The sequence below is a fragment of the Microcaecilia unicolor genome, chromosome 14, assembly GCF_901765095.1.
Source record: "Microcaecilia unicolor chromosome 14, aMicUni1.1, whole genome shotgun sequence".
Classification (NCBI taxonomy): domain Eukaryota; kingdom Metazoa; phylum Chordata; class Amphibia; order Gymnophiona; family Siphonopidae; genus Microcaecilia; species Microcaecilia unicolor.
Genome location: NC_044044.1, coordinates 17,909,189 through 17,929,468, shown reverse-complemented (window position 1 = coordinate 17,929,468; position 20,280 = coordinate 17,909,189).

Genomic DNA, 20,280 nt, shown 5'->3' with positions numbered 1-20,280 from the left:
GCATACTGGCTGCAGGTAGCAAGACATTACCACAACAACAGAGGGAAGGAGAAGAGGAAGGACACAGGGCGTAAGGGGAGGACAGGGGCCATTCAACAGCCAGAGACAGCACTGTGCTTAATTTGATGGAGTCAGAAATGCTTGCTGGAAAAGCCACAACCAGAACCAGTCCTGTGGGTGGGACATAGGGTGGCAGGTGAACAATCCACATTCCAACTCAGCTCCTGTGCAGCCTGAAAAGAACCTGTAAGATCAGGCGTCATCGCCCAAGGCAGGATCCAGAGAGACTGGAGTTCAAAGCAATGACCATAAATCCAAGTAACTCATCACTCAGGAGCCAGTACTAGTGCAAGAGAGCGCTTTGAACCCAATACTGACCACTGTCCCTTTATGGTGCAAGGAAGCACTCTGAACCCACTACTGACCCAGTATGGTGCAAGAGCACTCTGAACCCAGTACTGACCCAGTATGGTGCAAGAGAACTCTCTGACCCCAGTTCTGGTCACTGTCCCAGATGTACTGGAGCACTCCTCCCTCTGGGCCCAGTACGGATCGAATGCCTCAGCATGGTGCTAGGAGACATTCTTCCCTCTGAGCCCAGTATTGACCCAATGGCCTAAACATTATTATTTCTTCCAGACAGATCAGCAGGCCTCTATCAATATCTTCAGTTCTCTACCCAAGAACAGGCTGGATCCCGCCCTTCACTTCCTCACTGAAAACCCATTTCTCCTGCATCCACTCATGTTCCTCAGATGACAGCATTTTCCCCAGACCAGAGCACTGCACTAATGACTTTCTGGTGAGAATACTAAAAGGAAATTTCAAAACCATCCAGGAACGCAAAAAGCTTTGATTTTAAAATGATGAAATATTTTGGCACCCACCAGACAGACCTCATAGACCTACCAACCAGAAACACAACAAGATCAACACGAACATACCTAAATCTCCACTACCCAAGCTGCAAAGGACTCAAATACAAATCAACCTATGCATCCAGCTTTTCCTACATAAGCACACAACTATGGAACGCATTTCCAAAAGCCGTGAAAACAACTTATGATCACCTAAACTTCCGGAAATCACTAAAAACTAACCTGTTCAAAAAGGCATACCCTACCGACCCAACTTAAATGCCTGCACCCTGCAACACAACGAAACCAAAGCTCGTAATGGACATATAATAACTCTTCCTCTCTACGATTCCCTAATGTGTCTGTACACACGAACCTTATTCTACCACAGCATTACTGTATTTGTTCATACCGGAATTGGCGAACGCCTTTACGGTACTATGTAAGCCATATTGAGCCTGCAAATAGGTGGAAAAATGTGGGATACAAATGTAACAAATAAATAAATAAACAAAGATCTGGGTTTCCTATCACACTATAAACCATAAAATTATACTGCTTTGTCACCCTCTGATCACTCATCCATCTCTCCTTGTTTAGCATCTACACCTCCCACCCACCCCTACCTTCCTCATGAGACTTTCACTGGAATGCTTTTATGTTTCACAGATACATTTATTTATTTATTAGAATTTATTTACCGCCTTTTTGAAGGAATGTTATCATTTGCTCATTTCTGAATTTCTGATCTGATGATAAGTACATAAGTGCTGCCATACTGGGACAGACCAAAGGTCCATCGAGCCCAGCATCCTGTTTCCAACAGTGGCCAATCCAGGTCACAAATACCTGGCAAGATCCCAAAAAAGTACAAAACATTTTATACTGCTTATCTCAGAAATAGTGGATTTTCCGGGATAAGATGAAGGGTTACCTTTAAAAGCTCATGGGCAGTGGGCACCACAGAGAAAGTGAGAGGTGTCAAGTCATGTAAATGCAACCCTCTGCTGCCCTCAAGTGGTCATGTAAAAAGGGGACACTGCAGGCAGAGTCTCGCACTGACTAACCGATGCACAAAAGTCTCCATAAAGCACCGATCGCTATTTCCATCTTGGTCAAATTTACCAAGGTAGAAATAGCGAGTGATGCACCAAAGAAATTGCGTGCAAGTGAGCCGCTCACAAAAACAGTCAGTTGCTAAGCTGCACATGCGCAGAACAGTCAATCGCTGAGCCTGGCTGCTCTGCGCAGGCTCAGAACACCATGTGCTACCCACGGTTTTCCTTCTTTCTTTTTTTAGGGAGGAGGATCAGCTTGAAAAATTGCAACACATCAGTCAGAAGCACGGAACAATGGTGGAGGGTGGTAAGGATATTACTTTGCAGCAGGGCGTAGCCAGACTTCGGTGGGAGGGGGGTCCAGAGCCCGAGGTGAGGGGGCACATTTTAGCCCCCTCCCCCGGCACCGCCAACACCCCCCCCCCCCCGCCATTTTTAACCCCCCCATTTTTTACCTCCCCGCCACCACCTTTGACCCCCCCCAGCACCAACCCTTTCGACCCCCTCTTCCCACCGCCGCCAACCCTCCCCTGCTGCCGCCGTCGGGTACCTTTGTTGGCGGGGATCCCCAACCCCCGCCAGCCAAAGTCCTCTTCTCCGGCGTGGCCCTGATGTGCAAGTGCAGGCTTCTGTTTCTGTGAGTCTGACGTCCGTACAAAAAGGTTTTGGACAAATTCCTGGAGGAAAAGTCCATAGTCTGCTATTAAGACAGACATGGGAAGCAACTGCTTGCCCTGGGATTTGTAGTATGGAATGCTGATACTCACTGAGATTCTGCATGGAATCTTGTCACTCTTTAGGATTCCAGAACCTTGCTATTCTTTGGGGTTCTACATGGAATGTTGCCACAATTTGGGTTTCTGCCATGTGCTTGTGACCTGGCTTGGCTATTGTTTGAAAACAGGATACTGGGCTAAATGGGCCATTGGTCTAACCCAGAATGGCTACTCTTATGTTCTTATGAGATAATATGTGTGATGTATGATGGAATAATAAATGAGAGACAATTATCATCTAGCGTAGTTCTGGGATAACAACAATAATTTTATATGCAATATGTGGGCTGGAAGATAGAGCAGTTACCTGATGGCAGAATTATAATATAAAAGAACAATTACAGGTGTGATTACATAGAAATATTATCGAAGAACAACAAATAATCATGAAGTGATTGTAGAGTAAATTGAAGTTGCAGTGATTCTGAAGTGGCTGAACGGATGGTAGAGAGCAGCGATGCTATATTGCTCAGTTCACGTCCAGGACGCTGGTAGAATCACGTCGCCTCAGTCGTGGGTGGGTTGTTACGGCTGCCTTTCACTGACACCAGTATCTGCTGTGGCTGTGGAAGCAGGAGCTGTATGTAGAGTAAATTGAAGTTGAAGCGATTCTGAAGTGGCTGAACCGATGGGTAGAGAGCTGCAGGACTGATTACCACAAAATCCTTCTGCAGCCAGCAGACACAGACCCTTTCTGTAGACGGGCAGACAGATCAGATGCCTTGACTGGGCTCGCTGTTATAACTCACTAACGGAAGGTTCTTCTTCCTGTTCCCCTGCAGCATCCGAAACCTTAAAGCCCTGGAACGGGACCAGTTGCTGGAAAGAAAGAAAGAAAGATTTGGGTTTCTGCCAGGTACTTGTGACCTGGATCAGCCACTGTTGGGAACAGGATACTGGGCTAGATGGCCCATTGGTCTGACCCAGTAGGGCTACTCTTATGTTCGTAGGGGTTCCAGAATGTTGCTGCTGTGCACAGAATCTTGCTATTTATTATGATTCCGGTATCTTGTTATTCTTTGGGGTTCTGGAATCTTGCTGCTCTTGAGATTCTGCTGGATCGGCCACTGTTGGGAACAGGATACTGGGCTAGATGGCCCATTGGTCTGACCCAGTATGGCTACTCATGTTCTTATTACTGAAACGTGAGGGGTGCCTATAGGACCACTGGATGCTCTTGCCTTCTGACCCTTCCTCTCTGTGCTTCTCCCTCACACCTCTTTCCAGGTCCCCTCCTTAGCAGCAATCAGCCTTTTAAAATGCATAAGAGACCTAGGGCTGGATGCACTAAAGTCCTCGGAAGAGCCCTTCCCTTACCGATTCCATAGCGAATCGGTAGGGAACGGCCATGCATCAAGGAAATGGAATGCAAATGAGCTGCTTGTTGTAGCTCATTTGCATTCTCTATTTCCTCGGAAAACAGTCGGCCGGTCAAGCATGCGCACAGCAGTCAAGCGTTATGCTGGCTGCTCTGCGCATGCCAAGGACGTCCTTTATGGACGTCCTTCACGAGCAAAAAAAAAAAAAAGGGCATCGTACTTCTTAATTTTTACTCTCGCTCTTCTGTTTTAAATCTTCCTTTGAGGCATTTTTCCCTTCCTCATCGGCAGCTGAAGAGAGGGCTAATGGACGATTGTGAGGCCCCCCCCCCTACAGCCTCTCAGCCAACCACAGCGCGTTTAGCTGACAGCAGTGACAGCTAAATGCGCTCTGATTGGCTGGAGGAGGGGCATAATCGAGCACCCTTGAAAAAAAGCCTGTCCTGCTCATCAGGGACGTCCTTCACTAAGCCAAAAAAAAGCCCATGTTGATAACTATGCCCCTAAATGGTGCAAAATGTGATAGAACAGAACGACACAAGACACAGGGGAGCTACTTACCATGGTAGCAGATGAAGGGTAGATGGATTTCACAGCATTCATCCAACCAGGTGAAGTTATGGATGGGGTCCCCGGAAACCATGACACACCTCTGAAAAGGGGAGTGGCCAGGCCCTTCTGCCCCCCAGTTACTGAAATTAAAGGCCTCCTTGTTGGACCAGTACCAGAAGCCCCACACGCGGCTCCTGCGCAGCCCGATCCAAGAGCCAGGAGTGGCAGGAGTGCCGGCAAGGAGTTCTGCAATGGCTCGTTGGGTGCCAGAGTCAGGGATGCTGGCTAAGCCGGTGTACTTTGTCCGACAGTAGCTGAGGGCTTCCGACCAAGGCTTGCGGTCTGAGATTAGATGCAGGGTGGAACCGGGGCTCCTATCTGAAGGGGAGCAGAGAGGCAAAGTGAGGTTCTTACACACTCTGGGGGGAGGGGAGGGGCATAGAGAGGGAATACGGAATGAGGGTTGGGGAGTGAAGGCTGTGAGGGGCTGTCTGAGTGAAATGTGAAGGATTTAGAGTACCGCTCTTCAGTCTTTTTATTTTGTCAGACACTTTTGGGTTTGTTTAATCCTCATGGCAGACTAGAGTGGAGGAGTGGCCTAGTGGTTAGGGTGGTGGACTTTGGTCCTGGGGAACTGAGGAACTGAGTTGGATTCCCACTTCAGGCACAGGCAGCTCCTTGTGACTCTGGGCAAGTCACTTAACCCTCCATTGCCCCATGTAAGCCGCATTGAGCCTGCCATGAGTGGGAAAGCGCAGGGTACAAATGTAACAAAAATAAAATAGATACTATTGGAGATTCTACATGGAATGTTGCTACTATTGGAGATTCTACATGGAATGTTGCTATTCCACTAGCAACATTCCATGTAGAAGGCTGTGCAGGCTTCTGGTTCTGTGAGTCTGACGTCCTGCACGTACGTCATCAAGGAGCCCCAAGTTTACCCAATTTTTTTTTTACTCAGGTCCCATTACGTTTAATACTGGCCCTGCTCCCACCTGCAGAAGGACAGCGGTACTTTTAACCTGTGCATGCCTCATTCTGCCAGCCTTAGTCTTACTGCTGAATGTGTGGGGGTCGGGGGCCCTGTGGAATCACCAAATCCCCACACATTCAGGCCCCAAACTGAAACTGACAGAAGAGATGCCCTACTGCTCTGTTCCTGACGGCTGGAAAGGGGAAAAGAGAGTAAGGATAATGGGTTTCCAGGGAGGGGGCAGAGGAAATCTGGGATTTCCTCTAGTACAGAGCTTCCCAAATTGTGGGTCACAACCCCAAATATAGCCATGAAACCCACATCTGTATTTTATTATAATCTTTTATGGTTTATTTATTTGTTTAGATTTTGTTCACACCTTTTTCAGTAGTAGCTCAAGGTGAGTTACATTCAGGTACTCTGGATATTTCTCTGTCCCAGGAGGGCTCACAATCTAAGTTTGTACCTGAGGCAATGGAGGCTTAAGTGACTTGTCCAAGATCACGAGGAGCAGCAGTGGGATTTGAACCGGCCACCTCTGGATTGCAAGACCGGTGCTCTCACCACTAGGCCACTCCTCCATTTTGTTGAAAAATATGAGGACTGTAGGGTGTTTGTGTATGAGGGAGATGCAGAGGGACAATAAGGGCCTAAACTCACCCATTATGGTGGAAGAAGTCCTGCTTTCGTGTGTTATCGCCAATACTGTTGAAACCTTATTAATATCCCCCAGTTGATGAGACGTGGCCTTGGCAGTGGCCGCTGGGGGATGAGACATGGCCTTGGTAGTGGTCCCTGGGAGATGGGGTGTGTCCTTGCTAGTGGCCGCTGGAGGTAGGTAGGTAGTTACAGTAGCAGTCTCTGTGAAAAAGAAATGTATTTATTTGTTTGTTTGTTGCATTTGTATCCCACATTTTCCCACTTATTTGCAGGCTCAAATTCACATTATCTGTGTAGAAAAATAATACATAATAGATTAAAAAAAAAATTTATAACAGCTACCAGAGCACAAACCACACTAAGTTCTAGATCCCAGAATACGATTAGTGGCTATGCTGGGATTGGAACCTGGGTCTGCCGGTGTCACCGCTATACTTTCACCACTAGATCATACAGTGACATTGGTGTCAGTAGTGGGATTGAAACCTGAGCCTGCTCTCACCACCAGATCACACAGTGACATTGTGGCAATGGTGGATTTGGAATTTGTGCTGTATGCTCTCGTCTCCAGGTTACACAATGAAACGTGGCTGTGGTGGGATTGGAACCTGGGTCTTCAGGTGTCATAACAGGACGATGGATGCACACAATGGCCCCTGCTTCTAGTAACCCCCAGCTTCCTCTCCCACCCTATGAGATGCATTTACAGATAAGGGAAGGGGGGGGGGGGCGGACACAACTGTACCTTTGTTACAGATAAAGTAGTTTTGTTTGCTGCAATCATTGTCATCCCACCTCCTCTGCTTCACTGTAACACAGGCCGAGGACTTAGGGGAATTGTTGAACTTGTTCTGTTGCCAGTCAGTGAAGGATGTGGGACTGCCATCACTCCAGCACCATGCAATACACGAGCCCGACGTTTCCCTGTAGAACCCGATCCACGCTTCAAAGCCCCGGGCTACGTCGACCACCCGTCTTTGTTCCATGTCACTGTGAACTGACGCCAGGTCAGTGTAATGATGACGGCAATATTCTTGGGCCTGGAGCCAGGTTTTCTTTTCTTGTACAAGCTGGTACTCGCGCTCCTCGCCCTCAGAGCACACCCAGAGAACTGCAGAGGGGGAAACATGGACACGGAAGAAAAGCAGGAGGCAGAGGTGGACAAGTTCTCTCTACTCTGAACATACCCACTGACATCAGGCTCCAGTGTGTTTTCCAAGATCTCTCCCTAGGATCTCACCTGACCCTTCCCTATTTCTGTATGTCTAGACTGTCACGTAAGAACATACTGGGTCAGACCAATGGCCAACCTAGCCCAGTATCCTGTTTCCCAAACAGTGGCCAAGCCAGGTCACAAGTACCCGGCAGAAACCCAAATCGTGGCACCATTCCATGTAGAACCCCAAAGAATAGTAAGATTCTGGAATCCTAAAGAGTGACAAGATTCCATGCAGAATCTCAAAGAGTAGCAACATTCCATGTAGAACCCCAAAGAACAGCAAGATTCTGGAATCCTAAAGAGTGACAAGATTCCATGCAGAGTCTCAGAGTAGCAACATCCCATACTACAAATCCCAGGGCAAGCAGTCGCTGCCCATGTCTGTCTCAATAGCAGACTATGGACTTTTCCTTCAGGAATTTGTCCAAACCTTTTTCTTCTGTTAAAGATTGTGTACAGAGCTCCTAAAGCATACAGGGGTCGGTACTTCACCCAACCCAGGGCAGCCTTCTGCTCCAGCGTGTAGGGTCATAGAGTTGGGAAATCAGTGGGAAACCTAGAACTTGAATTCCATGCAACGTGGTGCACTCCGAACTGGAAGACCATTTTCTCCTGATCTGGGTGGGATGGGGTGGCCACTCTAGTGTATATCTGTAGTGAGCCCACCCCGTTGCGGAAGATAATGTAATACTTACTGAGGCACAAAGAGAAGAGCAGATGGCATCTTGACTCCATCATTCATAGACTAGAGGGAAAAAACTAGAATGAGTACACTCCCGGGAGCAGAATCCCCCCTACCACCCCCTGCCCCACTCCCTCAGACAAATGCACACACTCACTTCTAGATCCATAACTCTCCTCTCTACCCCCTTCCGCCACACACACCCCCTTAGGAGTAGAGTCCCCCTACCCCCTTCTCACTACACACACACTCCTGGGAGCTCCCCGCCAATACATACAGTTATACTCCTGAGAACACAGTCTCCATTTGGACTCCAGGTGAGCTTTTGCTAGTAACTTGTACGGATTCATTATCACATTTTTCTAGAAGGTATGCCCTTCCTTGCATACCTCAAACTCTGACACTGCCTTGCTGGGTACCAGGAGATAACTGGGCATGATCCACCGATCCGTCTTCTGCTTGTTGCACATCAGTATCTCAGAACCCCACCCCCAATCCCATGGTACTGAATCTTAGGGGATGACCAAATGACTTCCAATCAGCTGAGAGATGCAATCTTACACTTTATTAGACAAGCACCAGAAGATTACCCGACCTGGGACCATGTTTCGGCAGATAAAACCCCTGCCTTAGGGGTCACAAACACCCATGAAGCAAAAAAAAGTAAAAAAAAAAAAAAAAAAAAAGCAACATAAATTAATAAAAAGCAAATAAAAACAAGTACATATACGAATATATAAAGAAAACACCAATAGGTCCAAATAAATATTAATGTAAAAATACATGAGTGAATGTCAATGATATTGTATAAATGAATAAATAATTGAATAAAACTAATATTGTATATAGTAAAAAAACATAAGACCAAACAGATGTGAATAAAACAAGCTAAACATTAAAATGTTAACACAAGAGCTCATATAAATAAATATATGCCTGAAAAGCAAATATGAATCTAATATAAGCAAACTAATCTGTAAAGCAAAGGTATACACGCCATGAAACTAGATGGAACTTCCTGAATTTAAAAAAACAAATTGATTGCATCTATCTGCTGACTGGACGTCGTTTCATCATCCCCTACTTGTCTCTCAGCATCTGGATTCACCGTAGGGGTTTGTTTCCTGTTGTTGCATTTGAAGTGAACCTTAACCCCATTCTTCAAGCTTTCAAATTGCTCCTTATTCTTACCCACTCCAGTGGCTGCGTCACCCATTTCCAGTTCAGATACACATCTCTCACTCTGGCGGTGGACGTCACACGCTCCACACCAGAGCACATCACTCTATTCACCTGGCCCTTCACACCCTCCCCAAACACCCAACTGCATCACTGTAACATTATGGCCTAACCCACCCAACCCATTACTGCACCCCCCCCCCCCCCACTCAACTCCCAAGCGTTGCCTCCCGTAACATTACGGCAGTGACACACACACTCACACTCGATAACTTAACCAAAGCAAAATGCACGATCAACGATTACTACACACAACCCTAAACACTTCATCGGACGTACATAATAACTTACGGATAGCCCTAGACATTTCATTCCATAGTACACAACCTCGATAAACTTACACACAAAGGGGGAGATTCTATAAATAAAGCCTAAAAAAAATCAGCCCTGAAATCAAAGCCAACTAAACGTATTCTATAATCGGTGCCTAGATTATAGGATAGGCTTAGTTGAAATTTCAGTGCCAGGCGCATCCATTTACACCAACGAAAATGTGGCGTAAATCCCAGCATGTAGATTTCGGCGCACTGGGCCGTATTCTGTAACTAGAGGTGCATAAATTTCAGAACACCCACAAAATGGCCATTTCCCCGCTTATACTCAAACCCTTTTTTGCCTGTGCACGTTAGAAGTTCGGCGCACATCATTACAGAAAACGCTTAGCAAGCTGTGTGCATACATTCTAATCAGTGCTAATTAGCGCTCATTATTAAGTGCTGTTATCAGCGCTTATTAGCTTGTTAAATTACGCCCATTGTTATAGAATCAGTGCAGATCTCTAGACATGCTATATAGAGTCTGGGGGGGGGGGGGGGAATACACAGGACACCCCAGCGTATAAACTCTCAACGATGTACCCAACTCATTCATCAATGTCTTTTTCCAAAGACACAGCACTGGAGAACAGCCTTACTGGATCCAGCACAAAACCATTATTTGAACCCCTCCCCCCATCTTCCAAAGCGGACATCAGCTCAGTCCAGTGTCATCAAATCATTCTTTTCCCTGTTTTGTGTGCTCCCCCCCCCGACTCACCCACCTGATGGTGCAGTATCAGAGGCAGCTGGCAGGAGCATGGATTCATAAATCATACACACAGCACGGACTTCCTCAAGATTTACGTGGGAAGGTGCACCATGGGAGATTTGAATAGCAAATGGAACTAAGTTGCTTTGCATTGAGAATCAAAGCCACTAATGATTTCCCTCTGCTTCCTCATTGCTTATTTGCATCCTGAGTTGAGATCCTGGCAATCAGTACAACGCTGGGAAAGACATGCAAGCCACCAGTGGGAAAAACTGGTCCTATGGGACCTGGGCACAGCAGGGTAAACCTGCAAAGTCCAGGTGGCACACTGACGTTCCCTCACTGCTCCCCCCCATCTCTTTATCACCTCCTCCTCCTCCAGCACCCTAATGTACTATCACCCACACGACACCAAACACCCAATACCCCACTCTACCACTGTCACTCACACCTCACCAAATACCCCGCTCTACCAAACACCCAGTACACATTAACCCCATGGCTACCACCCCACCCTACCCTCTTTTCACACATTCCACTCATACACACTCCAAGCATCTTCACTCTATCCTGTTGGCCCCTTACCCCATCTCCCAACACACAACCGTATCCAAAACAACGTTAACAGTCTATCCCACTGAAACCACAACTACACCCCCTCGTAACCCCTAGCACTGGCTCCTACATACACCACTAGCAGCACCCACTCACATCACAGCCTTCCTATAACCACACTACCCAGACTTATGGACCTAGGTAACCCTCAATCTAGAGGGCTTCAAATGCAAAAGGACCTCTGGAGAGCAATGGATTGAGAAGAGGTAGCCATATCAGTGCCGGTGGCAACCATTAGCCTTCTGCCTATCTCACACCCAAGTCCTCTGGTATCCCAATAAGGGAAAGTGAGACTGAGAAAACACAAAGGAACGAGTAAAACAGAGGCTGTAATCTTAACCGCCTCCCTCTCTCTGTCTCTGCTGCCATCCAAAGGGAGGAGTGACTACACTACCAGCACCAGAGAAATTCCAGGCAAGCTCCAGGGAATTCCAAGATGGCGGGCATGCAGTGAGATGCATCCACTCTGGTTCTACCTTTTCTTGTGTATTTCTCTATATTCTTGCTGGCCTCCCACTTAGTCACCTCTCCCCTCTCCAGTCGGTTCAAAACTCTGCTGCCCGTCTCGTCTTCCGCCAGGGTCACTTTACTCATACTACCCCTCTCCTCAAGACCCTTCACTGGCTCCCTATCCGTTTTCGCATCCTGTTCAAACTTCTTCTACTAACCTATAAATGTACTCACTCTGCTGCTCCCCAGTATCTCTCCACACTCGTCCTTCCCTACACCCCTTCCCGTGCACTCCGCTCCATGGATAAATCCTTCTCATCTGTTCCCTTCTCCACTACTGCCAACTCCAGACTTCGCGCCTTCTGTCTTGCTGCACCCTACGCTTGGAATAAACTTCCTGAGCCCCTAAGTCTTGCCCCATCCTTGGCAACCTTTAAATCGAGACTGAAAGCCCACCTCTTTAACATTGCTTTTGACTCGTAACCACTCGCCTCCACCTACCCTCCTCTCCTCCTTCCTGTGCACATTAATTGATTTGATTTGCTTACTTTATTTTCTTGTCTATTAGATTGTAAGCTTGAGCAGGGACTGTCTTTCTTCTATATTTGTGCAGCGCTGCGTACGCCTTGTAGCGCTATAGAAATGCTAAATAGTAGTAGTAATATTCTATGAGGAGGGGAAGGGGAAGCAGTCAAGACGCCATTCCAAACAGGCATGTCTTCTTCATCCGGCTCACACCTCTCAGCTTCTCACCCTGAAGACTTTATACAAGGGCTGAAGAAGTGGGACATGAAGGACTGTTAGGCAAACCTCTGCTTCAACCAATTCACTTTTATTCTTCAAACGTACATAAAGACTCGACATGGTAACCGTGTTTCGGCATGCAAGATGCGTGCCTCAAGAGTCTGTTGTTGTTGGCCATGGCTGAAAGCTCTATATGGGTTTTTAGAAAGACCATGCACATACTCTTGTCAGGAGAGTAAACGGTTTTGAAAACAACTGGAGGATTCCGTGTCTCAAGGCTACGGAATTTGCCCAAAACAGCCACGTTGAGTCTTTATATACATTTGAAGAATAAAGTGAACAGGTTGAACCAGAGGTTTGCTTAGCTGTCCTTCCCATGGGATTTTTCCTGTTCAGCTACCGTTGGGTTCCTGATGATTTTATAACCAGAATTGGGATTCAGCCACAACAGTTGAGCACTCTCCCGTTGGAGTCCCTCCGATGATGACTCAGAGGACTCCTTGGGACTGGAGGTTACCTTGAGCCCCGAAATGAAAACTCCTCCACTTCAGCCACCTGCAAAGAGTTTGCCTATACTGGCGACGCACGCATGCGGCCTGGAAGTTGGTCACGTTGTGGGGGGTGAGAAAATTGGAGATTCTAGGGATAATGGCGGTTACCATCTCTGTACTTATTGCAACATTGTCTGCGCAGGTGGTTGGAATAACTTTAGCAAGCCCAGATTCTGAAATTCAAAGCAGCAGCTGAAGGCAGGCGTATAATCTTTAGTCTATCTTTGCCAACACATTTGCATGTTGTTTGGGAAGTCAATGCTGACTTAGCTAAAGCTACGATTCCTCAAGTACACTTCCTAACAAAATCTACAAAAGACATTTCTTCTCAAGTGGATAAAAATACTACAAACCTGCTGCATTTCAATACTCGCGTTGAGAAACTGGAGAAAGAAGGTGAAATTAGATCTTACCTGCTAATTTTCTTTCCTCTAGACCCTCCAGACCGGTCAAGACGCGTGGGTTATGTACTCCTACCAGCAGAGGGAGACTGAGAAAACACTGAGCTTTGAACACTGCCTATATAACCTGTGCAGTACATACAGTAGCCAGTATGCCACTCACAAAGCAGAGTAACAAACACACAACTTGAACTTTAACTAGCAACCCTGTACATGGCTTCCGCCAACTGCAAGAACAATCACTGTTTCTTAATCACTGTTTCTTTTATTTGCATTGTAAAGACTGTCAATTCGTGCTTCCACAGGTGGACTGTCTGCCACGCCACACCTGCACCAGACCCAGACCAGCCACAAACTGGTAACAAGAGTCTGAGATTATGACAATCATCAGCTGCCAAGAGATGCTCACAGAAAAACTACCTCCTGGCCTACAGTATATCTGGGCGGGTCCTTGACCGGTCTGGAGGGTCTAGAGGAAAGAAAATTAGCAGGTAAGATCTAATTTCACCTTCCTCAGCGACCCTCCAGACCGGTCAAGACGCGTGGGACGTACCAAAGCAGTAACTACCTTATGGGCGGGATCTACGAAGGCCAGAGGTCAACACTGCAGCTCCAAAACTCGCCTCTTCCTTCGCATGCACATCAATCCTATAATGCTTCACAAACGAATGCAAAGAAGACCAAACCGCCGCCCGACAAATATCTGAAGGCGGAATCATACTATTCTCCGCCCAGGAGGCCGCAACTGCTCTGGTAGAATGAGCAGAAAACCCCTTAGGAACCTCACGGCCCTTCACCAAATAGGCCGACGCAATCGCCTCCTTCAACCATCTTGCTATAGTCGCCTTGGACGCCGCTGCGCCCTTTTTAGGGCCACCATGAAGCACGAACAAACGATCTGACACTCTGAATTCCTGAGTTCTAGACAGATAACACCGCAAGATGCGACGAACATCCAACTTCGCCAGCCGACGCTGTTCCGAATCTCCCTTCAAGTCACCTAAAACAGGCAACGAAATGACCTGATTAACATGAAACTCTGACACCACCTTTGGCAAAAAGGAAGGCACCGGCCTCAAAGACACCTTTTCTTTGGAAAAAGACAGAAAGGGCTCTCTACACGACAAAGCCTGCAATTCCGAGACTCTCCGAGCTGAGGTAATAGCTACCAGAAAAACCGCCTTCAAGGAAAGATCTTTGCAGGAAGCCGTAACCAAAGGTTCAAATGGAGGTCTGACTAAGGCATCTAAAACGAGATTCAAATCCCACGGGGGAACCAACCGCCGACGAGGCGGCCGCAACAACTTCACACCCTTCAAAAAACGAACAACCTCCGGAATAGAAGCAATGGACTTCCCCTGAACCTTCCCCCGAAAACATGACAACGCTGCCACCTGAACCTTCAAGGTAGCCAAGGCCAGACCCCTGTCCAAACCATCCTGCAGAAATTCCAACACCTCTGCCACCGAGGAACGAAAAGGCAACACCGTCCGCTCTGCACACCAGTGCTCAAACACTCTCCAAACACGAACATACGCCAAAGAGGTGGAGGTTCTGCGGGACTTCAACATGGTATCAATAACTCTGGCAGTAAACCCTTTCTTCCTCAACCTGTGCCTCTCAAGAGCCAAGCCATAAGCGAGAACCGAGCCGGGTCTGGCATAACTATCGGCCCTTGACACAAGAGTACCGTTTCCGACAACTGAAGGGGCTTCGCGATCGCCAACCGCACCAGATCTCCGTACCACGGTCGACGCGGCCAGTTTGGAGCTATCAAAATTACCCGGCCTGAGTGCCGCTCGATGCGCTGAATTATTCGACCTACCAACGGCCACGGAGGAAACACATACAGCAATCCCTGCGGCCAGGGTAACAGCAGAGCGTCGAGACCCTCCGCACGCGGATCTCTCCAACGACTGAAAAACCTGGGGACTTGGGCATTGCGCGCCGTGGCCATCAGATCCATAACTGGCATACCCCAGACCGACACAATTCGGCCGAACACCGCCTGATGCAGAGACCACTCTCCGGGATCCAGAGTATGCCGGCTCAAAAAATCTGCGTCTACATTGTCCACCCCGGCCACATGAGCCGCCGAGAGCGCCTGAAGATGACCTTCCGCCCAGTGGCATAACAGTGCTGTCTCCTCCGCGACCGCCTGGCTCTTTGTGCCCCCTTGCCGATTGACATAGGCCACTGCTGTGGCATTGTCGCAGAGCACTCTGACTGCCTTGTGGAGAAGCACTGACTGAAAACTCTGAAGAGCCAACCGAATGGCCCGAGTCTCCAACCGGTTGATGGACCACCTTGCTTCCGCCTGGGACCACCGCCCCTGCGCTACCTGACCGAGACAATGCGCTCCCCATCCTAGCAGGCTTGCGTCTGTGACAAGAACCACCCACTGAGGGGACTCCAACGGCATTCCCTTCTCCAGATTGCAAGTTCTGAGCCACCAACGGAGGCTGCGGCGGACAACCAGCGACATCGGCAGCCGTACCTCCAACTCCTGCGACAGGGGAGCCCACCGACTGAGGAGAGAGGACTGAAGCTGACGCATGTGCGCCCGGGCCCAAGGAACTACCTCTATGGTCGCCGCCATCATCCCCAGAACTTGCAGGTAAGCCCGGGCCGTCGGGGACGGCAGTGCAAGAAACCGCCGAATCAGGTCCTGCAACTTGCTGATTCTCGGGGGAGGCAAAAACACTCGACCCGACCTCGTATCGAAGAGAACCCCCAGATACTCCAGAGCCTGCGATGGCACCAACTGACTCTTGCTGAAATTCACCACCCAGCCCAGAGACTGGAGAAACTGCACCACACGCGACGTCGCCCCTTCGCTCTCCGCCCGGGACTTGGCCCGAATCAACCAATCGTCTAGATACGGGTGCACTAAGATACCCTGCCGGCGCAACGCTGCCGCCACCACCACCATGACCTTGGAAAAGGTGCGGGGAGCTGTTGCCAGACCAAAGGGCAGGGCACAAAACTGAAAGTGCTTCCCCAAAACTGCAAAGCGAAGAAAACGCTGGTGCGCCGCTCGAATGGGAATGTGAAGATACGCCTCCGTCAAGTCCAGAGAAGTTAGAAACTCTCCCTGTCGGACTGCCACAATGACCGACCGCAAGGTCTCCATGTGAAAAGAGGGAACTTTGAGCGCTGCATTGACTCTCTTTAGATCCAAAATAGGCCGAAAGGCATCCTCCTTCTTTGGCACCACAAAGTAAATTGAGTAACACCCCGAGCGTTGCTGAGCGGGGCGGAACAGAAACCACTGCTCCCAGACTGAGAAGACGACGCAACGTGTCTCGTACTGCTGCTCTCTTGAGCCTCGAGTGACAAGGGGACTCTAGAAACCGCTCGGGCGGAGAGGTCTCGAACTCCAGGGCATAACCATCTCGAACCACTTCGAGAACCCACTGATCTGATGTGATGTGGACCCAGTTCTGGTAAAACTGACTCAGCCGAGCTCCTACACGCACCAGAACCTGGGTCCGCACACCTTCATTGGGCAAGCCGCCCCGAGGACTGACCTCCCCCGAACGAGCCCCGGCCTCCGCGACGACTCCCGCGAAAGGACTGGGTGCGCTGGAAGAACCTACCTCTAGAGGCCTCACTAAACCTACCAGGCCTATACCGTCGAGCCTCACTGAGTCTACCTCGAGAGGAATTACCCCTAACTCCCAGCTTGGGACGAAAATCCGGGAGTCGAGGCACCTTTGCCTCACTAAGGCCTTTCACTAACTTATCCAACTCTTCGCCAAAAAGCCTAGAACCCTTGAAGGGAAGAGAACACAACTTAGCCTTAGAGGCCGCATCCGCGACCCAACCTCTTAACCAGAGAGCCCTACGCGCTCCCACTATCATAGCCATATTTTTAGCCGACGCACGCAACAAATCATACAGTGCGTCAGACAAAAAGGACGAACCCATCTCCAACTTGGCTAAATCCTGTAAACCCGAGGTCCCAAACTCCCCGGGATCATCCAGGAGCTTCTCGGCCCAGCGAAAACACGCCCGCGCCACCAGGCCCCCACACACCGAGGCCTGGAGAGCTAGCGCCGACAAGTCGAAGCTTCGCTTAAGAAATGCTTCCAATCTCCTATCCTGGGGTTCACGGAGTGCGGCCCCACCATCTACTGGAATAGCCGTCGCTTTAGTAACCGCTGTCACCACTGCATCTACCGTAGGAGCCCTAAGGGAATCCCTATCCTCCTGCGGCAGGGGATAAAGTCTCGCCATTGCCTTAGAAACCTTACACGGCGAATCTGGCGAATCCCATTCCTGGGAAATCATCTCCCTGAGATCCTTGTTCATAGGGAAGGTCCGAGCTCTACGCTGAATGCCTTTCACCAAGGGATCCTGCCCAGATTCACCTGAAGCCACCTCAGGATTAAATTTAAGGGTAGCTGTGACCTGATCAATGAGCTCCGAAAGCTCATCCCTATGAAAAATCCTAACTACTGAGGGGTCTTCCCCAGGAAGGGAGTCCACCGGATCTACCGGACCCTCAAACTCCTCAGACTCTCCCAGATCACTAAATGGGCCTTCCGTGCCCACCTGAGACGGACATTCCTCATCCTCTGTCCACTCCATCCGGGGTCTTTTAGACAGCATGGGACTAACCCCCTCCACTCCCAGGGGGGGGCCCGATTTCCAAGCCTGGAAAAGAGTCCAAACAAACTCTGGAGGAAAGCTAACCCCTCCTGGACTCTCATTAGGCACTTTGTGTGCCCCCACGGGAGCAACTGGCTCAACCACAGAAGCCTCTGCACATCGCGCTGAATTCAAAATGGCGGCCGTTCCCGCCGAAACTGAAAGCGCCGCTGCCGGACTCGCTTGAGTTGCCGCTGCTAAGGGGGCCGCCGATAACGCCGGGACTTCCGCGGTCAACTCTGGGGGAACTGCCTCTACACGTTTGGGCTCACCGCACAACCGACACTGACCACCCGGCGATTCGATGCCCCGGCGCGAGCACGCGCGACAACGGAGTAGTTTTCCCGCCATAACTACACAGGTAAAGCCAGCGCTTCCCCTTACCGGCCCCAATGTCAGACAGGCTCCAGCAACACTGCTCTCTCGCTACTAAGACGGAAAAGAACTCCCGTTCGTTCCGTACTAAATAAATAAATATATCTCCCTTAAAGAGACAGGAGACAGGTCTGGCAGCTGAAAATTGCAAGGCTCTCAAGGCTGCAGTACACAGACAGCAGCCGAGGCACAAAGCTGCCAGTAACCCAGTACTGGAGAGCAGCACAGGGGGAGGGACCCGCCAAAGCAGGTGTGACACCCCAGGGGGAACTACTGGGCCCCACCGGACCCAGGGCCCCGAAGCACTTTTTTTTTTTTTTTTGGTAAACCACGTACAGGGTACTTAAAGGATAAAAATCCTCTGAAAGAAATCCAAATCCTGAATCCCTAAAATCAAAGCTACCTCACCAGACTATTGAAGACTGCACAGGCTGTCCTTCTACCTCTGCTGAGACTGAGAAAATACTGGCTACTGTATGTACTGCACAGGTTATATAGGCAGTGTTCAAAGCTCAGTGTTTTCTCAGTCTCCCTCTGCTGGTAGGAGTACATAACCCACGCGTCTTGACCGGTCTGGAGGGTCGCTGAGGAAAATAAAGATTTGACTGTATTACAAACGGTTACGACCACAGCCTTGACTTAAACCCAAGTGGAAGTTCTGGAAAATAGACTTAAAAGCCTCTACGCTCGGAATTTTAAACTTTCTCCATTCTAGAATTTGCTCCCCGTGGGAAAAGTTTCGTAAGTATTTGAAAGAGATTTGGGGTATATCAGACTCCAATCCAGGGGCGTAGCCAGACTTCAACAGTAGGGGGTTCCAGAGCCGAGGTGAGGGGGCACACTTTAGCCCCCCCCCCCCCCCATTGCTGACACCTCCAACAACTTTGACACCCCCCCTGCCGCCAACCCTCTCGACCCCCTGCCTGCTGTCGCCTACCTTTCCAGGCGGGGGACCCCAACCCCCACCAGCCGAAGTCTTCTTCCTTCGTTTGGTTTCTCAGTCTAATGTCCTGCATGGTGTACATGAAGGACGTCAGACTGAGAAACCAAATAAAGGATGAAGACTTCGGCTGGCGGGGGTTGGGGGTCGAGAGGGTCGCCAGCGGGGGCCCAGGCCCCCGTGGTCCCCATAGTAGCTACGCCTCTGCTCCAATCTACCTCCCTGTTTCAAAATTTACTATTTACCGTCTAAGCCTGTCCAAGAACAGCAACAACGAATTAATGATGGAGCACAAGACTTAAATTTGGGTAACCTAACAGATATTGTGGAACCTTCAGATTCTGTGGGGTCCTTTTACTAAGGTGTGCTGAAAAATGGCCTGCGGTAGCATAGACACGTGTTTTGGGTGCACGCAGAATAATTTTTTTTTGCGCACCTACGACAAAATGCCTTTTTAACATTTTTGCCAAAAATGGATGTGCGGCACAATGAAAAATGCCGCACGTCTATTTTGGGTCTCAGACCTTACTGCTAGCCATTGACCTAGCGGTAAAGTCTCACGCGGTAACCAGACGGTAATGACCTACGCGTGTCAAATGCCACTTGCTGCGTGTCCGATACGCGCAGCAGAGAATTAAAAATTATTTTTCGGACGCACGCCAAAAATGAAATTACTGCAACAGCCACATGGTAGCCGTGCAGTAACTCCATTTTGGCGTGCGTCGGGCACGTGTGGATGCGTACGCGGCTTAGTAAAAGGGCCCCTAAGCCTTCAATGACTTCCACTCTAATGGTGATTTTTGCTTCATCAACTGAAATACTGGTTACTTCAAATTTACTTTAAGAATCTTTCAAAATTTTTCCTTACTAATAAAATTTGGATATTTACAGATGTTTCAAGAGAAACTCAAAAGAAAATGAAACGTTATTCAACTGGGTGGTACATTTTTCTTTCCAAAAGTTTTTGTTTTATGTCCCTTCTCAGCTAAATGCCTTCTTGGCTACCAAACAGATTTCCCAAGTGTCAGCACTATGTTTTAAGTTCTCTACTTAGGATTTGGCTGATGTTAGTAGTTACCATTTAGCTACGTTATTTTCCTAATTATCCTTTATAATAATTTGCACCTCCAACGTTCTACGTCTGGATGCCTGGGTGCATAACAATTCCCATTGGTCCGCCCTCGCAT